Source organism: Crinia signifera, chromosome 1, assembly GCF_055691185.1.
Source record: "Crinia signifera chromosome 1, ASM5569118v1, whole genome shotgun sequence".
Lineage (NCBI taxonomy): Eukaryota > Metazoa > Chordata > Amphibia > Anura > Myobatrachidae > Crinia > Crinia signifera.
Window position 1 is genome coordinate 282241761 of NC_139217.1, and position 21255 is coordinate 282263015.

General features: G+C 42.4%; 1 protein-coding gene across 1 annotated transcript in view; it reads left to right on the forward strand.

The window, feature by feature from the left end:
* SLC44A1 (solute carrier family 44 member 1) overlaps positions 1-21255 on the forward strand; it is a 112046-nt gene that overhangs the window by 1681 nt on the left and 89110 nt on the right. The gene's annotated exons all lie outside the window — the stretch shown is intronic.

Consider the following 21255-nt stretch of genomic DNA (forward strand, 5'->3'; position numbering starts at 1 on the left):
TCATATTGCCTTTGTCATTGGAGGGATGAAGATGAAAGTAATGATGGGCTGACCATAATGTGTATAAGGTATTTTAGGAAATGAGACACTTACAAATTCTATGCTGGCTTGCTTACCACATTTCTAGTGACCAGAGATGTGATTGGCTAAGATGATCTGGAGATTACAGGACTAATGTTAGCATATCTCCTCTACTGTAACAGGACTAATGTTACCTGTGTGTTACACTAATATTATGCAAACATGGCACTTGCTTTTATGGGCTTACTGATGTGTTACAGTAGTTAGAACAATATGTATTAATACAGCATGTATTTTTTTATAGAATAATCAAGAAAGGAGGTATACATAATTTTGTTAACTAGAAGGAATTGTGAAGTGACCTTCAATGGTTCTTATCTGCTGTCAAATTTTATGTTTTCTATGCAAACTTTTTATTGATATTTAAATTGTGGAATACAGAAATAAAAAGGGGGTAGCAAGGGAAAGTACCACAGATAATGTGCCAATTAGGAGGTAACCAAAACCCACAAACATACAGCAAGACAAATGCAGAAAACTGGGTACATATTAGCAATCATTAGGTGTTCAATTAAGACTGAACAGTTGAGGATTAACTGCACAATTAGAAAGAAGAGGCACTGGTGCTTTCTGTAGTATACCAGCAGAACCATTAGAGAAGATGTAGAGGAAGTTTCCACTTCCTAATTAAACTATATCTTAGCTGCTGCTTTCGCTAACGTGAAAATGTGGTCTGTGATAAAAATGTGTCCAAACAGATTTTAAGGAAGGAAAATCTAGGAGATACAAATGAAACGAGTTCCAGAGAAGGCAAAATATCAAGAAGAAGCACAGCTAGAGCAAACATTTCTAAATACATAGGGTGAGATTTAATAGGATGAGAGATTCAGAAAGTGAGAGATTTGGTAAGAAATCTCCAGTTTTTTTAAAGCAGCAATCATTTACACTGCAAAACCAGTTTGATTTTGCAGTGTAAATGATTGCTGCTTTAAAAAAACCTGGAGATTTCTCACCAAATCTCTCATTTTCTGAATCTCTCATCCTATTAAATCTCACCCATAGTAACAGTATTTGAGGTTGGAAAAAGACACAAGTCCATCAAGTTCAACATTTTTACAGTCCCTGTTAGTGTCTAGATGTGATATTCCCATTTGCATTGACTTTGTTTAATCTTTGCGCTAATGGTGATTATGGGTTGTACCCCTTAATGTTTTAGGCTTTCAATAAATGTCCAACCTTATTTTAGATGTATTGATTGTGTCTGCCCACACCACCTCTTCTGGAAGGCAGTTCCATACCTTTTACTTAACCTCACAAAAGGCTTTTCCGTCTAAGGCTGGGGTAGCCAACTCCAGTCCTTGAGAGCTACCAACAGTTAATGTTTTCCAGATCTCCTCACAGAATCACAAGTGAAGCATTTAGCTACAACTGTGGATCATTTATAATGTGTCAGCGAGTAATGAGTGCACCTGTGCAGCAGCTAGGTTGTCTGGAAAATGTTGACTGGTGGTAGCTCTAGAGCAGTGGTTCCCAACCCTGGTCCTCAAGTACCCCCAACAGTGCATGTTTTTCACACAGAATCACAGGTGACATAATTAGCTCCACCTGTGGATCTTTTAAAATGTGTCTGAATAATGAGTGCACCTGCTGGGTGACCTGAAAAACATGCACTGTTGGGGGTACTTGAGGACCAGAGTTGGGAACCAGTGCTCTAGAGGACTGGAGTTAGCTACCACTGGTCTAAGGGTGCATAATTTTCACTCTAGTCTGAGCGCATGCCCACCTGTCCTATTCTCTGACCTTAAAGCAGGCATGTCCAAACTATGGCCCTGCAGCTGTTGTAAAACTACAAGTCCCATCATGCCTTGCCACAGTTTTGCTATTAGGGAATGTTAAAACTATGGCAAGGCATGCTGGGATGTGTAGTTTCACAACAGCTGGAGGGCCGTAGTTTGGACATTTCTGCCTTAAAGCAAAGAAGGAGCCATATATTGTCCCCTGATATATTTGTTAATCATGTTTCCTCTTAAGTAAATATGGCCATACTGTTTGGCCTGCCCACCAGCAGTGATGGTGCTCATACATCTACAGATTGATTGTCAGATTGGGCTGATTGGAACAAAATCCTGGTAAGGGATGAGAGCAAATGACAGTTGACCATTTGCTTTGAAATGCTGGAAAACTGCCAAAAGCTGTCATTCAGATATTACCGGGTTTTTGTTCCAATCAGCCCAATCTGACAATTGATCTGTAGATGTATGGGCCCCATTAGTTACAGCAGTTACTTTGACATCATGTGGTTTCCCATTACAGGCACCTGAAGTTTTAATGAATTTTACACAGGTCATAGTCATCCTAAATAATGTATGATATGTTTTTCGTTTTATGGCTTTGATATAAAGCCATAACCCTTTAAATAGTATGGGGTAGATGTATTAACTTATGTCCAAAATGCCATTTATGTCAGCGCACGTTGTGCACTGATCCTACTTCTCCCCCATGTGTTAAAGTGGGCATATGTATGAAATTATCATTATCGGCACCCTCTATCTATAGGCTAGCATGCTGATGGGTGCGGCAATTTATGAACAGTCACTGCCAGTTCCGACAGCTGCAGCTATTGATTTTGACAGCTGATGGTGTCATGACAACAGCATGGTCAGCGCTATCCGTGGCTTCTGCGGCTGCCAACTTCGGACTGCATGTCAGATCTTGCATATGTCCGATGGAGCCAGCTGACAGAAGAGAGCAATAAGCCCTGTACACATGCTTAGATTTTCCCTGTTTTCGATTCGCTTTTGCTTATAGAAGCAAAATCGAATCCATATTGAATGGTTTTTAAGACACTTTCGATCTGCATTCGATTCGATGCACGCTCCCGTTTTCGCAAAATCGAATAGAAAAATCTACTGTGCAGCCAAGGAAATCTCGAATTTGATCCAGTAAATCGAATGAGTACATTGTGAAATCGAATCGAATGCAAAAGTTCAGATCTAATGCCAAATCGAATGGGATGATCTAATGCCAGATCTCAAATCTAAGCATGTGTACAGGGCTATAGGCTGATACTGTAGGGATTGCCTAAGGAAGAAGTTCTTGCTCCTCTACTTCAGCAAACAAGATATTTATACATCTCTGCTCTACTGCACTGCTTTGTAGTGAGGAATAGTAACATAGTAATTAAGGCTAAGAAAAAATTAGTCCATTGAGTTCAAACTATTTGACTTATAACTACTGACTTGGCTAAGACCTATCTATAGGATTCCCTTTGTGGCCAAAAATGTATCCAGTTTTGATCTAAATTCTGTAACGGTTGCTGTAACCACCCCCACCGGAATTGAGTTGCAGAATTTTACTGCTCTAACGGTGAAGAATCCTCTTCTTAATGCAGTGCAGAATTTCTTTTCCTCACGCCTCAGTACATGCCCACGTGTCCTAAGTATGGGCCTGTTAGTGAACAAATCATCAACTCCCAGTTCCATATGATTCCCAATCCTGTATTTGAACATACTAATCATATCACCTCTCAACCTCCGTTTCTCCAGTGAAAACATATTCAGTCTGGTTAACCTATCTTTGTATTCTAGTGATTCAATACCTTTTACTAGTTTAGTTGTACCTGCAGCACCCAGAACGGAACACAGTATTCCAAGTGTGCTCTCACCAATGCCTTGTAAAGAGGCAGTATCACATTGGCATCCCTTGAATCCATTCCCCTTTTAATGCATGCAAAGGCGAAGCAGGGAGCAGTACTATACCTGCACAATAGCCATTAGAAGATGAGTAGATTGTAGGGATGGACATGAGCAGCAACAATACTTAGGAACTGTAGCTGTGGTCTTCTGCTGTAGCCCATTCATTCAAGGTTTGATATGTTGTGTGCTCTTTTTGCATACCAGTGTTGTAGTACATGGCTATTTGTGTTTGTTACCTATGAGTTTGACCATACTCAGACCCTTTTTTCTTTTTTTTTAACAAGGCATTAAATGAGACTGTTGTGTGTGAAAATCCCATAAGATCAGCATTAACTGAGAACACCATGCCTTGCAGTAATAAAACAAAAACTGAACCTTTTGACCATATCTTTATGCTTTTATGCATTGAGTTGCTGTCATGTGATTGGTTAACAATATTTACATTAATATGCAGTTATACCTAATAATTTAGCCACTATGTATATGGAGTAGTAATAGCGACACATGATGTCAAGCTAGTGGACCACAAATTATTTTTGCATTGTTCTGCATTTTGAAGTAATTCAGGGTCTGTATTGTTGAGTGTATGAAAAGTGATTGGCTATAAATATGGGGGAAAGTAAAATCTCTAGATCGAGTGTAGGTTAAAAATGTATTTCCAGGCATAGCTGAATTCTTTTTTGATTTCTCATTAAGCCTTTCATCTTTGCAGATTTTCATTTACGTTGCAGCTACAGCAATTGTGATGCTGTACTAATTTCCAGAAATGTGTTACATTTTTCCTGGTTTATTTAATTTAGTGTATCCATCATTACATTTTTAAAGACAGAGGGCGAGATGTACTAAGCCTTGAAAAAGTGATAAAATGAAGTGATAATCTACTAACCAATCAGCTCCTACCTGTCTTTCTTTCAAACAGCCTGTGACATGGCAGCAAGTAGCAGAATTGACCACTATCATCACTTTTCAAGCTTAGTACATCTGGCCCTAAATGTTACATAATGGGTATTTACACATTCATAGCAGATATGTGGGTTTTTCCATTCATAAAAATGCAGATAAATGTATTTAAATGATTACGTTTGTTATAGTTTCCATTCAGAGTTATGCTCGCCACACATCAGACAAACTTTCCTCCAACCATCCAACTAGTTGCTTGGATGGAATAAAAATATGGCACTGGATGGGAGCAAAGGACAATCAGAAAATGGACAAAAACATTCAGCCAAATTGTTTAAACCAAACCGGTTCAGCTACAGTACCGTGTTTGAGCGACAGTTTTTGTCCTTTCCAGATTTTGGGAGCAAATTTCTGAAGTAAATATTGCATTTGCCCCCATCCAGTACCAGGTTTTTATATCATCCAAGCAACTAGTTGGATGGTTGGAGAAAAGTTTGAAATACAACCAAAAGACATCCAGGGTTAAATCCAATTGACTCTGCATGTGATGGGGGTGAGTTGCATTTGCAATTGTATGTAAATGCCAGTAATGGCATTGCCTCCTTTGCAACCATATCTCACCCCCATACTTAAGGATTTTTATACACAACCCTAGAGGGAAATCTGCCGAACCGAATGGGGAATTCAACTGTTTTGTGGATATCCATCAGAGTAATTGAATTGTTCCACCTTCCCTGGGTGCATGCCCAGAAGGTTTAGCAGCGCAAAAGTGACTAAACCTATCTAAAGTTCTGCTCCTGGAGGCCAAACTCCTGATGTATCACACGTTCGAGCGCGCATCTCAGGAGGCTGCAAGCTGAAGTGTCTCCCATTTTGGCAGTTCACACCCAAATGGAGCAACAATTAAATTGAATTGAATTCAACAATTGAATTGAATTTCAGCACCATCAAATGGTCATGGGTGAAATAATTAAATTGCACCAATGCATATATCTGCACTTACACACTCCTGTGAGTAAATTGTGGCTTATTGGATTGATCTCCAATTGACCTTATGTGAAAATATATATATATATTTTTTTATATATAATTTTTTTTGCTTAATAAAAATACTTTGAGATTATTTTGGAAACTCTAATGCCGGCAGTAAAGTTATGATTAGCAGTTAAACTGTCCCACTGCAGGCTCGCTTCACTCGCAACGCTTCGGGCTTGGTGGCTCGCTTCACTCTCACTCGCCACAACTTTACTACAGGTAATAGATGATGGCGTGGAATTGCTTATTTTCGGTGATAAAATAAACCTCGCTGTTCACCATCCTCTCGCCTTACAGTACTTAGGTTCCATAGCATAAGCGGTGGCCGCAAACATGAGTGAGTACCAAAATCAGATTCTACCTTGGGTACAAAAGTCTTCTAAGGTCTAAAAAAAACAAAAAAAACATGATCTCTGACTCCTGAAACAAATGAATCTCAACATGTAAGACCCTGGAGTTCTGGAATCTACTATTCGATTTCCACTAGATCAGGGGTGACCAAACTTTTTGCGACGAGGGCCCCTTGTGTGAGCCAGAGGATGGAGAGACAAAGCAGGAACTGCAAGGACAGGAGATGCTTGGGCTCCCGCTTCCGCCCTCCTCCACTTTGCATGTTACAGGAGCAAGCTTCCCCCTTGCTGCACCCCCTCCCCACACACTGCTGTCACTGTGATTTGCGGAGGAGGGTGATATACAATTGCAGCTGCAGGGGTTGGATGCATACTCACCCGAAAGATGCCAAACAAATCTCACTGTGGCGGCCGGCACCTCCTCACTGCTGCAGACAGCAAGGTAAAGGTACGCTCGACAGGGCCCCACCTTTAGTGCTCTGTGTCCCGCATCTGATGCTCCACCCGCTTCTGGCTGGAGGCGGCGGGCCGCTTGAAATTACAGCACAGGCTGCAATTGGCCCCCGGGCCGGACTTTGGACATGCCTGATGAACTGTGCAGGTTTTGTTTGACGCCACAAAACTCCCCTTGTTCCTTCATAAACTTCCCTAGATCTCGAGATAATCTGGTAATAATCCACACTATCTTCAGTAATATAATGTGTACATTTCTTAATCCCTGCCATGGCTTTCTTAAACTCTGCACATATGTCTTTTGAGTAAATCAACAGCTGCATCTCCATAACCCTAAGTGTTCCCCCATGCCAGCAGTTTTATTTGTTTAGTTTTCCGGTACTTGTGTATTATCTGGGCGCCCAATTTTTTTTCATCGGGTCGGGAAAATCGCGTCCATCGCATGCGACCAAATCGCACATGCGATCGACACGATTTTGCCATAGGAATCAATGTTAAATGGTTCCAAATGGTCCCTGACACCGATTTCACATTAGGGGCAATGTTAAATGCCCCCTCATTATTAACGCCACCCCACCATCAATGCCAACCGGAAGCGTGGCAAGCGGCGGCGGTATGCGTCCTCGGAATTTTTTCATACCCCCACTATCCACGTCAGCGTGAAGTTGATTTTATATAGTGTGGCGAGCCACCGAGCCCGAAGCGTGGCGAGCGGACGCGGAATATGAGCCCGAAGCATGGCGAACGCAGAGGATTACTTAACATGTGTTTCACGTGCGCTCACCACGCTTTGGGCTCGTATTCCGCGGGGCTCGCTTAGCTCGCCACGCTTCGGCCACTATAAAATATGGTGATGGTGGGGTGGCGTTAACAATGCAGGGGCATTTGGGCTAATACACCTAATGGGGGGACCCTGGGGGGCATTTAACATTGCCCCTAATGTGAAATCGGGTGTCAGGAACCATTTAACATTGATTCCTATGGCAAAATCGTGTCCATCGTATGTGCGATTTGGTTGCATGCGATGTGATTGACGCAATTTTACCGCAAAATCGCGTTGATCGCATTGCATGCCTTAAGTTAAGGCATGCAATTTTCAACATCGGGTGCCCAGATAATACACAAGTACCAGTTTTTCAGTTGGGATGCTGTATGTCTTGGGGGACATGCAGCATGCGGGACCCAATAGTTGCTGGCAGTGTTCATAGGCCAAATGCACTAAGCTTCAAAAGTGATAAAATGGAGAGTGATAAACAGCCAGCCAATCAGCGCCTACCTGCCATGTCCCATACTGTGTTTGGAAAATGTCAGGCAGGAGATGATTGGTTGATTGTTTATCACTCTCCATTTTATCACTTTTGATGCTTAGTGTATCTGGTCCCATGTCTGATAGCAATGCTTCTGTGAGCACTAAGAAGTGCCTGCTAACCAGAGCAGCTGATGGCATCTACAGTGGAACACAAGTCCTGGAAACAGCAAGTGCGGCACACATATGAATCAGCCTGGCAAGCAGGGTGAGGTGGGACCCGCTTCAATGTCCTGGCTGTCAACAACGTCCCCCCGATGGCTGCCCTGGTACCTCACAGCAAACTTTCTTTTGTACATTGTCTGCAGTCAAAATCCATTACTCTTTTGGAGTTTTCTCCAAGGGAAATCTCTTCTGTCATTGAAACATTAAGATTACATTAGTACAAGCTCAAATCCAGGACTTGATTAAAGCTAGGGGTACACCTGGGACGTGCAGTCATGGGAAGCAGTGCCTCCCCTATCATTAATGAGCAAAATAATAACATAATACAAAGCAAATACTTATAACACAGTGTTATAAGTGTATGCTTTTTATTATGATTTTAACCCGATTTTCTTTTTTTACTTATTTAATTGGCTTCGGAGGCACCAAGAGCGGTGCCTCCAATACAAAGTTAAGGGTCCAGAAACATTGGACAGGGCCCAGCACTGGGCTGTGAAAGCCCATTTACGAAAGCTGTAGAAACGGCACCTATAGAAGTGCCTCAGTGACAGGGACCTGCTTTCTGCCTATATGAAACACGCCCCTGTCACTGAGGCAGAGGTGATTGGGGAATCACCTCTGCCTCAGTGACTGGTGCGTGCTTTCATATAGGCAGAAAGCAAGTCCCTGTCACTGAGGCACCTCTACAGGTCCGCTGATTGCTCCTGCCGCCGGGGGCCAGTTTAACTGCCATCTGTCCGCTCCTTACTGCATGCTGGAGACATTGGTCTTGTCACTGCCAGTGAAGGGGACAGAGCCAGAGACAGGGGTAGTGAGTGGCGCAGCCACAGCCAGGTTTTGGTCTGGACAGAGAGGAGTGCTGCTGGGACAAACCAGCGGGCAGAGATCAGAGGGGAGCGGATGTAGCAGTCTGTCGTGCGGGAGATGGCGGGAGCACAGGGATGAGTCCCTTCCACCAGAAGAGTTACGGTTTATGCCCCCACTCCAGTGCCATAGCAGGTGCAGCAACCAACACACTGCGGAGGCAGTGGAGCTGCACAGCAAACCTAAGGTGGTGAGTGAGGGGTCAGGCAGTGTGACCAGGAGACTGGAGGAGAGAGGCGTCCGGCTGGAGCTGGCAACTTAAGACAGGTACCCTGTTCTACTTTGTCCCCAGCCAGACTGCGGCCATTAGGTTATAGCACAGCAGGGGCAGCAGACTGCCTCAATGTACTCCTTCAAAGTGGACCGTGACAGTTTTTTTCCACATTGTCATTAGCATACTCAGTAGTCAGCTTGCACCCAGATTGCGAACTAGAAGCCCTGCTGACACCAAGCCGCAACCAGATTGCACTTAATATGCAGTCTATAATAATTAGGCCCCATGGTGTCACAGATATGCTATCCTATAGGGTCTCAAAGCACATACTCTGAGCCAACCCTGCCAAGTCTACTGCAGCCCACAGGCGGATTTCATGTAGCCATGCCGCCTCCTTGCTACCTGTCATAGTGGCCACCGGGCCCTGCTATTTTATAATTCACACTTGCAGCAGCCGCTCTCTGCCCGGGCTTCGCTCATGTGCTGCCTGTTGGCTGCAGTAGACTTGGCGGGGCTGGTTCAGGGTATGTGCTGTGAGACCCTATAGTATGTGCTGGTGACACTATAGGATAGAATATCTGTGACACCATGGGGCCTAATTATTATAGATCACATATTAAGTGCAATATATTTCAACATCACATGTGATGTTGAAAGTCTTTATACAAGCATCATCCATGACTTCGGCATTGAGGCCATAAGATATTTTTTAAGCATGGACCGAGAGGCACCCCTCAATGACTTCATTATCAAGTTATTGAGATTTGTACTCGCTAAGATTATTTTGTTTGTGAGGACCGCTACTACCTCCAGGTACGGGGAACAGCGATGGGGAGCACTTGTGCCCCCACGTATGCCAACCTGTACCTGGGGTGGTGGGAACGCGAACACGTCTTCACCGAAACAAACGAGATTATATATATATATATATATATATATATATATATATATATATATATATATATATATATATATATATATATATATATATATATATTTTTACTCATTATATGAGAAGGAGAAAATAATCTTTTAATCAAATTCATGAGCATATTGAATAAGAACGATCTTAACCTGAGACTGACGAACAATATGAGTCAGAGTGTAGTGGAATACTTGGATTTACGGATTAATATCGAAACAGATGGTTCAATCACCACGGATCTATTCCGTAAAAGCACGGCCACAAACTCCTTACTGCATCAGAGCAGCGCACACTTTCCACCAGTAAAAAAAATGGTCTCCCTAAGGGAGAATTCCTGCGTACCAAGAGAAACTGCTCTAATAAGATCACTTATGATTTAAGGTCTGAGGAATTAAGCTCAAGACTACAACACAGGTGATACAGTAACCTCACCATAAGGAAGGCCAAGAAAGAGACAGATAGGACAGACAGAGAACTACTCCTTGTCCCTAAACTAAAAAAGGCGGATGCCGAAGAGAAGGTACGGTTTATAGGGACTTTTTGCCACGACTGGAGAGAAATCCAGGGGGTACTTAACAAGCATTTGGATGTATTGAGAACAGACAGAGCTCTTTGTGGCATCCTAGGTGAAAAGGTGGACATCAGCTGGAGACGAAGTCGCAATTTAAGAGACATACTTGTGCACAGCCACCTTGAAAAGCATACTAATCCTAAAATATCACAGAAGGGTTCCTACAAATGTGGTATGTGTAGAACATGCTCCCTTATGATCCAGACTCAATCCTATACTGATAACTAGAGACAGGATTATATGCATTTGCATATTTGCATATGCATTTGCATATTTTGCCCATTCTCACTGGTTATTGCATATTTAACCTAAAATCTAGTGATGGTGCATATTTTAGGCCCCGTCCCCTTTCCACCCGCGAGTCACAGCACTGCTTTGCCCTGCTGCTGCTGACCAGGCAGTGGTAGAGTGTGCAGGCTGGGGCAATATGTGCGCAGTGTGGGGAACCTTGGATGTACGCTATGTCTGACAGTGCTCTAGGCTGCCAATCCATGTTGATAAAAGTCAGTCAGGGCGGATGCCATTACGAAGCTCCTGAACCTTTGACTGCCCCTGGCCTGGGACTTTACACCAAGAGACAGACTTCTGCAGCAGAGGAGTCGGGCGGACGGGTTGTGACATCACGCGGCGCGGAGGAAATGCTGTGTCACAGTGAATATGCGGTGCAGGGAGGAAGCCTTCCACTGCGCCGCCCTCACACGCTAAGTTGACATTTGAACCATCGGCGCTGGAGATGAGGGTCCGTGTAGTTGATGCAAGAAGAGCTTTGGACACTGCAGTATGCTATAGCAGCCAGGAAGAAAAAAAATCCTGTGAACAGCACTAGACATCTGCAGATGTTGTGGGCCTATTTTTGAGGTTTATTTGCAACTAATTGTATGCTGATTTTTAAATAAATAAGTTAAAAAGTACTTTTTTTATTATTTAATGTAGCATATTTTAACACTTTTCATGCATATTTTAAATATTTTTCATGCATATTTGCATGCATATTTCAAGCTTTTTATGTTGCATATAATCCTGTCTCTACTGATAACTATAACAAAACCTGGACAATTGGCCAATACATCTCTTGTGACACGGCAGGAGTGATTTATCATCTTGAGTGCGCCTGGGGGAAACAGTACAGTGGGAAGACTAGAAGACCTCTCAAGAAGAGACTGTCCGAACATTTTATGAGCATCAAAAATGCCAAGAGACAGAGAAAATCTCAACTCTTACCCCAGTTGCCCGGCATTTTCTACGATTCCACCAGGGGAGCCCTAGGGGTCTGTGAGCTTTCCTGATGCTCAATGTGGAAATGGGCATACGGAAGGGAGATTGTGACAGCTCCTCAAACAGGAGACTCTACTTATTTTTCTCATGGGGACTATGTCTCCTGATGGCCTCAATGAAGAAAACAATTCTACTGTCTTTTTGTAAAGTCATAATTACATGATGAGGACATCCCGTAACACTCCTGTATAGCCTTGGAACCACAGAGATATTTTATATTCGCTAAGATCTTCTTAGAATTCCCCCTTAAGGATATCACACTAATGGGGTCATTTTGATTCACACACTATAGCACCAATGAGTCACAACCAGTACCAATGAGTTACAATGGGGTAATTTCGATTCGCACACTATAGTACTAATAAGTCACAACCAGGGAAGATAGTCCAACATGTTTCCATCAAAAGAACAGGCCATATCTCTGGGGAGTACATAGTACCACTACCTTTCAATTCAGGGAATATGGTTTATTGTAATACACACCCTGAATTACAGCTGACCACACTATATAACATGGGTCTTTTACATACCAATTCCTAAAAGATATTAACTTTAGGGTAGGTGGCACTTGTTACCAGACCAGTATATTCTATATACATTATATTTACTTCACTTTCATGTGTTCATGGATTATAGACATACTGCCCCTCAACTGATACACCAGCACCATTTTTCTACACGTGTTCATTGTCCAATGAGGACCATGCGTCACCAGAACATATATCTCACATTCGTTAATCACACTGGGCACCAGTTCTATTTAATATTTTTACCGTTTTTCTTTTTTCACGTTTTCTGAGCCCATATTAATAATGGCTCATTATGTTCACTCCACTTGTATCCATCAATTCCTCTACACTTTGGGCTAGATACCATCACATCGATATCCTTTCACTTGCACACATAACCCATCAGCATTGCACATCTATCACTTATTCTATAGGGACCACAGGCTTGTATCAATTAAGCTTTATATGCACAGATTCTCTCTTCTACATTCATGACAATGATGCTGTGGGGCGACATTTGTATATGATTGAGCAGGATCCACGGAATGACCCTTTTAGGACAGTAGTGAACATAAACTTATTCCTGTAGTGTATCAAACAACACTCTAGAAGACTTGTAATTAATAACACATTGTTTCACACTCCAACCCCTTTAGTAACACTCCATGACATCTAGAAACCTATGCAGGTAAGCATAATCCTTCTCCCATGGTCTTCTAGAAGACTTGCAATTAATAACACAGCTTGTGAATGTTATTTCAGGTATGGATACCATAAGTTCCCAAATCGGTACACCATTCCCATTTCTATACTGCCAATATCGCGTTTGATCCATACATGAATGATACAATTAGTATGGCCTCTCAGTGCAGGCAAACGATGTGCTCTTTTCCCATATTACCTTTTTGTTTCTTTTATAAAAACGGTAATTTATTTTATCTTTCCCAAACATGTACACATTCAAAGATAGACCATAACTTTTTGATTTCACATCCAAATCTATTTATGTGGACACACTCCGTTACGAGTAAGAATAACGATTATAGTAACCAATGGGAGAGCCAATACACTCCCATAATCATGAATGAGTGGATAGTATAAGAGCGGCTTCCGTGCGCCGGCACGGTTAGCCTTGAAAAAGTATATTGCGAAACGCGCGTCAGCATGTCTCGTTAGCGGCGGGTAGCTGGGTCATAGAATTGTATTGTGTATATTTAAATGTACCAGTGGTGTGCCTAACTACGAGCCGGAGCGCTATGCTGGTCACTGCCCAGTGACGGCATACACCACATAGCCGGCAACACATGTAGTAGGAGACAGAGAGGCTGTATCAAGCGCCTCCGTATGGGGAGTCAGCATACACTGCCCTCCCAATACTATATTTAATACGTACATCTGTCTACCTAACCTGCGCAATAGGAGGTGACGGGATGCTGTCCCCACCTAGTTTCCTCGTGTTATAACTTTTGTGATGCGGCAAAATTGGAGACGTTGTTTCTGACAATTGATTTAAACCGCTAGTCACAGATTGGGTATCTTAGTCATGGTACTACTTGCACCCAGTTCCTTATGGGAATATCGTTGCATATGTGATCTGGTAAAGCTAGGGACATGGTTCCCCATCACTGATTTATACTACCAATCCTTGATTGGATACCTTACTGATTTACTTTAAGGCACACACCGCACAACCTGCAGATTTTGTGATTGCAAGAAATCCCATGTGCTTACCCCCTCTACGTTAAGGAAAGTTTATTTCCTTTTTTAATTAGTCCGCAGTCAATTTATGTTTGTTTGATTTTACTTTCGCAGTGATTTTTAACATTGACTAATAAAAATTACATTTTAGATTTCCTTTTTTCCTTGTGCACCACAAAAAAGACTTTCTGTTGTTTCCCTGACTCCCCTTTCTTACTGTCTGGCAGTAGCACACATAATCTTATATGTAATACCAATTTAATATTGATAAGGAGGTAATGTGACCTTATTTGCTTAATCTCCAGTGCGATCAATCACCCCCCTTTCTTAAGTGCAATATAGTTGCGGCTGCAGACGGCAGCTCTTAAGCAGCCCATACACGCTGCTTTGTGGGCGTGCTTTCCGTGCTGTACTAGCACGGATCACATTGCATTGCATGTGCATCCGTTGTGCATGCAATGCGATGCAATGTGATGAAACCTAAGTACAAAAAGTTGCAAGCACATTCTTTTTGTACTTAGGTTTCATCACATTGCATGCACAACGGATGCACAACGGATGCACATGCAATGCAATGTGATCCGTGCTAGTACAGCACGCCCACAAAGCAGCGTGTATGGGCTGCTTCACACCTGCCCTACAGAGCCCGTTGGTGCTGGCTCCACCAAGCCAGCTCTTCACCAACCACTAATCTCACTGCACGTCTCTGGGGTACACCTGATAAAAGATTAAAAAAAAATTCTAAAAGGTAAAGAGATTCTATGAACATAAGATTTGTCTGTCTGATTTATTCAGATAATTATCCAAAATGCATGGATTCCCTTTCCATATTAACCCAACCTCACTGCTTTGGTAGTAGGAAAAAGTAACAATGATCCTTTCCTCATTACAAACAAGAGTTGCAGGGACCTGCAATGTTCATGTTATATCACAAATTAAATCCATTCAAAGCCCTAGCAGCGTATCTACACGCGACTTCCTAAGAATGCCTGCTGTGGGATAAATCCTAGCTGACTGTCTCTGGAAGACTCCATAGCTTATGGCAGATCATTATTTTTCACAGTGGTTTTATCATTCAAAGAGAGTGCATTATATATGTATTGAAGTCTGCAAATCTCATTGGCTTTTACTGGCCTGAAAACAATTTTAGAAAAATAGAGGCTTTAGAACGGTTTCTTGTTAAACATCAGTTTGGTTACAGTACTCTTTCCCTGGAAATGTATTTTACACTTTGCAGCATTTGTTTTTGCTTTTAATGTAAAGTTTGAAATGTGTTCTGCCTACTTCTTGCAGAAACTGCCCTTGTATCAGATTGTATACTTGCCATAGAAGAATACTATATACAATATGGGTGTGGGTTGGCACTGGCGAATTTGAAAATTTCTAGTCAACCATTATAAACGTACATATATAGTACCAACGTTCTTACCGCGCACAATAGTCAGCGGTGTCCGGTTGGTGGTGCTCCGAAAGAAAGTTCAGCAGAAAGACTGAAGAAGTATTTTGTCACAAGGGTGACGAAGGAAGAACAAAACGGTTTTTGGGGCACGCTTGTAAATTGTAATGAATGGAATGTATAGGACTAGTTTTCCAATAAAAGTTACATTTTAATACATTCCATTCATTACATTTTACAAGCGTGCCCCAAAAACCGTTTTGTTCTTCCTTCGTCACCCTTGTGACAAAATACTTCTATAGAAGAATACTAGCAATGTATTTTTGTACAAACCCTGCATGTTTGTGTTTGCAAAATCTAAACGCGTGCAGCTGGAGTCAACTACAATCTGTTTTTTTTTTAATTTTATTTTTTTCTACATATAGCTTTGATTTGAAAAAAAAAAAATATAATATATATATATATATATATATATATATATATATATATATATATATATCATACATACATACATACATACATACATACATACATACATACAATATGGACCTCGTCTTGCGCTAAAAGATTCTGATATTAGCTGCTACTCCGATAAGGCTCCCCTGTTAGTGAGAGTCTAACAACAAATACAAGAAAAATAATTTATCGGAGAGCGCTGGACTTAGTACCACCTAGTCAATCATACAATAATTTGTTAAATGAGACACCAATCACATTTCAATTGACAATTCTTTGTCCCCTTCCCGAATAAAACGTGGAATCCGTTCAAGATAAAAGTCTTTATTGAAACCCAATGCATTTCGTCAGAACGACTTCTTTAGGTGTATGACAAATTTTATTAGGCCTGTGCGGCAACTAATATTTCATTCAGGACAACGGTAAAATCAGTAAGGCGATAAGGCTGGCTGACGATTATTGTCAGCCAGTGAAGGAGCTTGGAATTTTGCTACACTGTGGTGACTATTTGAGAGGCGATACTCTCTCTGGATTCCACCTTTTTCTCACAGGATCTATAAAGTTTAGCCGTATCCCTGTAAGTCCTGTATTTGAGGATCTCATCCGTACGGGAATTCCTAACACAACAGGCCGGTCTGGCCTTCCCCAAACCCATTACTTTATCGGCCATACGAGCCCTATTTTCTAGGATCTGATCCTTACTGAAGTTATCCAGCACACTTAGCCAAATTGGCTTCCCCCAAAATTCATCATTTTAGGGGTCCTGTGAGCCCTACACTCAAGGACTTCATCTTTACAGAAAATATCGAATACACTTAGCCAGATTGGCTTCCCCATAACTTATCGCCTTACTGATTTTACCGTTGTCCTGAATGAAATATTGGTTGCCGCACAGGCCTAATAAATCAATTTTTTGTCATACCCCTTAAGAAGTTGTTCTGACGAAACGCGTTGGGTTTCAATAAAGAACTTTTATCTTGAACAGATTTCACGTTTTATTCGGGAAGGGGACAAAGAATTGTCAATTGAAATGTGATTGGTGTCTCATTTAACAAATTATTGTATGATTGACTAGGTGGTACTAAGTCCAGCGCTCTCCGATAAATTCTTTTTCGTGTGTGTGTGTATGTGTGTATGTATGTGTATATATATATATATATATATATATATATATATATATATATATATATATATATATATATATATATTAGTGTATGTATATATCTCTCGATTTTATCTTTTTTTTTTTCGTAGACCTATTTAGTAGATATAGAATATGCAATTTATTCATCTAAAACTCATTAACTGCTGAATAATGAACCCAAAGTCAACCTACTAGTGCCTAAACTTAACTAACCTGTCCCGGCATACTTGCCTTCGGGACGCTAGGTGTTAAGATTCCGGTGTCTGCATCCTGATTCTTTCAGTGTTACTGCGCAAGTCTTCTACAGACAGTGGGGATGCCGGGATGATGACTGCATTCTGTTATGATTGTATTCTGTTTCATGATTTAAATGTAAAGAATACTTTTGTGTGGTTTTGTTTTTGTTTTCTCTTCCATTTTTGACTAGCTAACAAATCTACTCCATGCATTATTTTCTTTTCATTATCATACTTGCCAACTGGGCCTAATTTCTAGAAGCATTACCAGGTTTTTATGATTTGTCTCTGGAAATGTGTTCCTGTAGAAATAGCTCTATTGGCAGGACTCTGGCTATTTGCGCAGTGCTCCTGCTATGACTGTATGCTGACTGCAATTTTACAAAGAGGCTTGTAAGACCTACTGTATGTGGCCTATTTAATTAGCCGTGGTAATCTTAGACCCTATTTGATCCTCTGTTCTTTTTCAGATTTAGGATTGCATTATTTTTATATACTTATATAAAAACACTGTGTCCTATAGTTTGTGTCTATACTCCATACTGCACAAAAAAAGGTCTAGTATAATGCTCTTAGGTTTTGTCTTTTTTTTTTTTTTTTTTTTTTTATCTGCACAAATGGCAGTGTTCTCAAATTGGCAAGTAACAAAATGTTTATATTGCGCACCGCATAATATGATGCAATATTTCAGATTTTCTATAAAAGCAACATGGCATTACGCCTTCAAAGCAATTCCCCCATGCCTGCAGCCAAACAGATAAATCACAAAACCCTTTCAGTGATGCAGGCCAGTTTAATTATGGCACTGTGTAGCCTGTCAGACTAAGAAATGTATGAGAGCTGTAGCAACAAAATCATTATTAGAACGATGGTCGGACCACTGTGGGTTAAAAATGTACAGAGCCCTTTGCAATGTTTCATTCAAGAAGTGGTGATAAGTGTCAGGGACTTACTTGACATGAATTCCAGTTGACTACGAAATATGTTAGTGATAGACATGTTGTTTGGATGGTTAACCATTGTGCTGAGCACTACATGCTACTTTTCTCGTCTTCTATTGTATAGGCTTACCAGTTTCAGTAATACTTATCGGTTGAAGGCTTTGGGGGACATTTTAAGTCCGAGAGGGCCCTTTGACAGAAAGGGAGAGCTGTCAAACAGTAGGTAGCAGTCACAATGATTTACAAAGATGTTTATAGCAGCGTTCCCGTTTCCAAAGTCCTTTTCTTTGTACAGACCTGGTATACATGCTAAGCAGACAAATGGGCAGGTTTTGCTGCATCCGTCAAAGTATGACATGAAGCACATAGACCTACTGGTGGGGCTACAGGATGTTTGGCAGCTTGTTCTGCCAAACCCCCCCCCCCCCCCCCCCCCCCGTTTGGGTGCCCTATTTAAAAGCAAGTTGTTTATCATCCACTGTATTCACCTTGTGGAAGATGATTCTTCTCATATGTCCAAAGGCAGAGATATGTGATGTTTCATTTTAATTAGATATTAGAGATATATATATATGTAATTTATTAGGTACATCAAACACTTTATCACAGGAAAATAATTGGACTACAGTATGACATTATTATAAAGGTTTTAAATATGTAGACTACGTGTATAATACATGATATAACCTATAGATTTCACATATGTGGTAGGGGATATAGATTAATATTAAAATATAACTTTTATTGGATATCTAAGCTAAAATATCAGTACGTACAAGAGAAAAACTATACAATGATGTAATAACGTCCTGGTCACTATATTAAATTCAAGTGCGAAATAACAAGAATAGACTCACAATGGGCCTTATTTTGGTTCATTCTTTCTGACAAAATCCTTCTTAGATGGACAAAACCATGTGCACTGCAGGGGGGGGGGGGGCAGATGTAACATGTGCAGAGAGAATTAGATTTGGGTGAGTAATTTTGTTTCTGTGCAGGGAAAATACTGACTGCTTTATTTTTACACTGCAATATAGATCTCACTTTGAAGTAAAACCCCACCCAAATCTAATTCTCTCTGCACAAGTAACATCTGCCCCACCTGCAGTGCACATGGTTTTGCCCATCTAAGAAGGATTTTGTCAGAAAGAATGAACCAAAATAAGGCCCAATGTGTATTATCAGGAGAAAAATTCCTTCGAAACTAATTTCAATATAATTGTATAACATATGTGAGTATTTGACACCAGACACTGCAACCCCTGTCTGGATTATAATGCGGTGTAGTCCAAAGAGGATAGATAGATATACATGTATATGTACAATCGCCAATGAGAAAAAAGATTATAAGGGACAGTATAGAGTGCTCCGTCGACCAGACTGTGTGTTTCTACTGTGTGGTATCCTACAGCACCAGGTATTCCCTGTTGGTCTCCCACACAGGTACTGAACCGGCCTATCACTGCTTAGCTTCTGAGTTCAGAATGGAGTTCAGGCGTGCCAGTGATGTATGGCAGTAATTCTACCGGTTAGATGAGTGCACCTGGGTCTTTTGAACAGTAGTTCAGAAGTGCAGAAGCTACTGTTCAAAAGACCCAGGTGCACTCTCATCTAACCGGTAGAATTTCTGCCATACAACACTGGCACGCCTGAATTCTAGACCGAACTCAGAAGCTAAGCAGTGATAGGCCGGGTCAGTACCTGTGTGGGAGACCAACAGGGAATACCTGGTGCTGTAGGATACCAGACAGTAGAAACACCTCAGTCTGGTCGACAGAGCACTCTATACTGTACCTTACAATCTTTTTTTCTCATTGGCGATTGTACATATACATGTATATCTATCTAGTGTTCCCGCTAGGCTTATTTTACAGGGCGCTGCGCCCTGCCCCTTTAAAAGCCGCCGATTTCCGCCCTGCCCGTTTTTTGCCCGCTCTGTACAAGTTAATAGCTGCTGCCGTGCTAGTAGTCTCCTCCCACTGACAGTGTAAGCTTCTAGCGCGGCAGCGTGTGAAGTGGTCACTCCCCCCTCATCCTGACATGCCGCTCACCTCCTATGGTGAGAGGCTGTCAGCTATTCCATCAAGCATCCCTCCTCCCCATGCCACGCTGACATGCCGATCATCTCCTCTTATGTGAGCGGCTGTCAGCTATTACAGGGAGCATCTCTCCTCCCAGCGCACTGTCCCCCCTCACCCGACCTGCCCTGCATACCTCCGTCCTCTCAAAGTTTAGTGCAGTCGCAGCTCCCCCCCCCGCCCGCCCGCATAGCTGAGCGCTGTGGGTGTCAGCGCAGGAGCTGGTGTCAGTAACAGTCACTGCTCCTGCGCTGTTACCACTGTTAAAAAAATTAAAAAAACACAGCGCAGGAGCAGTAACTGTTACTGACACCAGCTCCTGTGCTGACAGTTGGGGGGGGGACACTTTGTGCGCACCACCAGAAGCCGCGATCGTAGCCCGGCGGGTGGACCATGCACGGAAAAAAAATCAGACATCATCTCTGCCTGTGCCGAATCAAGCCCCGCCCACCGGGCCCGGGAGGAAGGCACAGCAGGGACACCAACACCATCTCCCCCCCCCCCCCCCCCATCAAGCAGCCGGCGCCCCGCGCAGCTGAGCAGCAAGAATGGAGAGCAGCGGCACCAGCATGTTTGCCATGGACAGGGACTCTGCACGCACAGCCGGCCACCCCTTACACCTGGTAAGTGCAATCCCATCTGCACTTTATGCCTTGTGGGGTCTTGTAGAGAAGGCAGTCACCGGGCTAAGGAGCAGCCATGCACATTCTGACAACAGGGGGGCCTTATAATAGGTCGGGGGTGGGGGGGCGGCAAAAAATGTAGTGCCTATGGGCGGTCAGGCAATTAAATCCGGCCCTGGTTTGGGGGGTGGGTTTGTCACGGACGGTGCGCTGAGAGGAGAGCCCTACAACTTAGCACACCGCCACCGCGGTGGAGCCGTGACAGGCACTGCCCTGTTTGCTGCTGCTCTTTCCCATCCCTGTCTTCCCACCGGCGGGTAGGCAGTAGCAGCCGGAATATAGTCACATGCGCGGCGCTTGCTCCTCCCACCTGCAAAGAAGGGACAGGAGCGCAATGTCA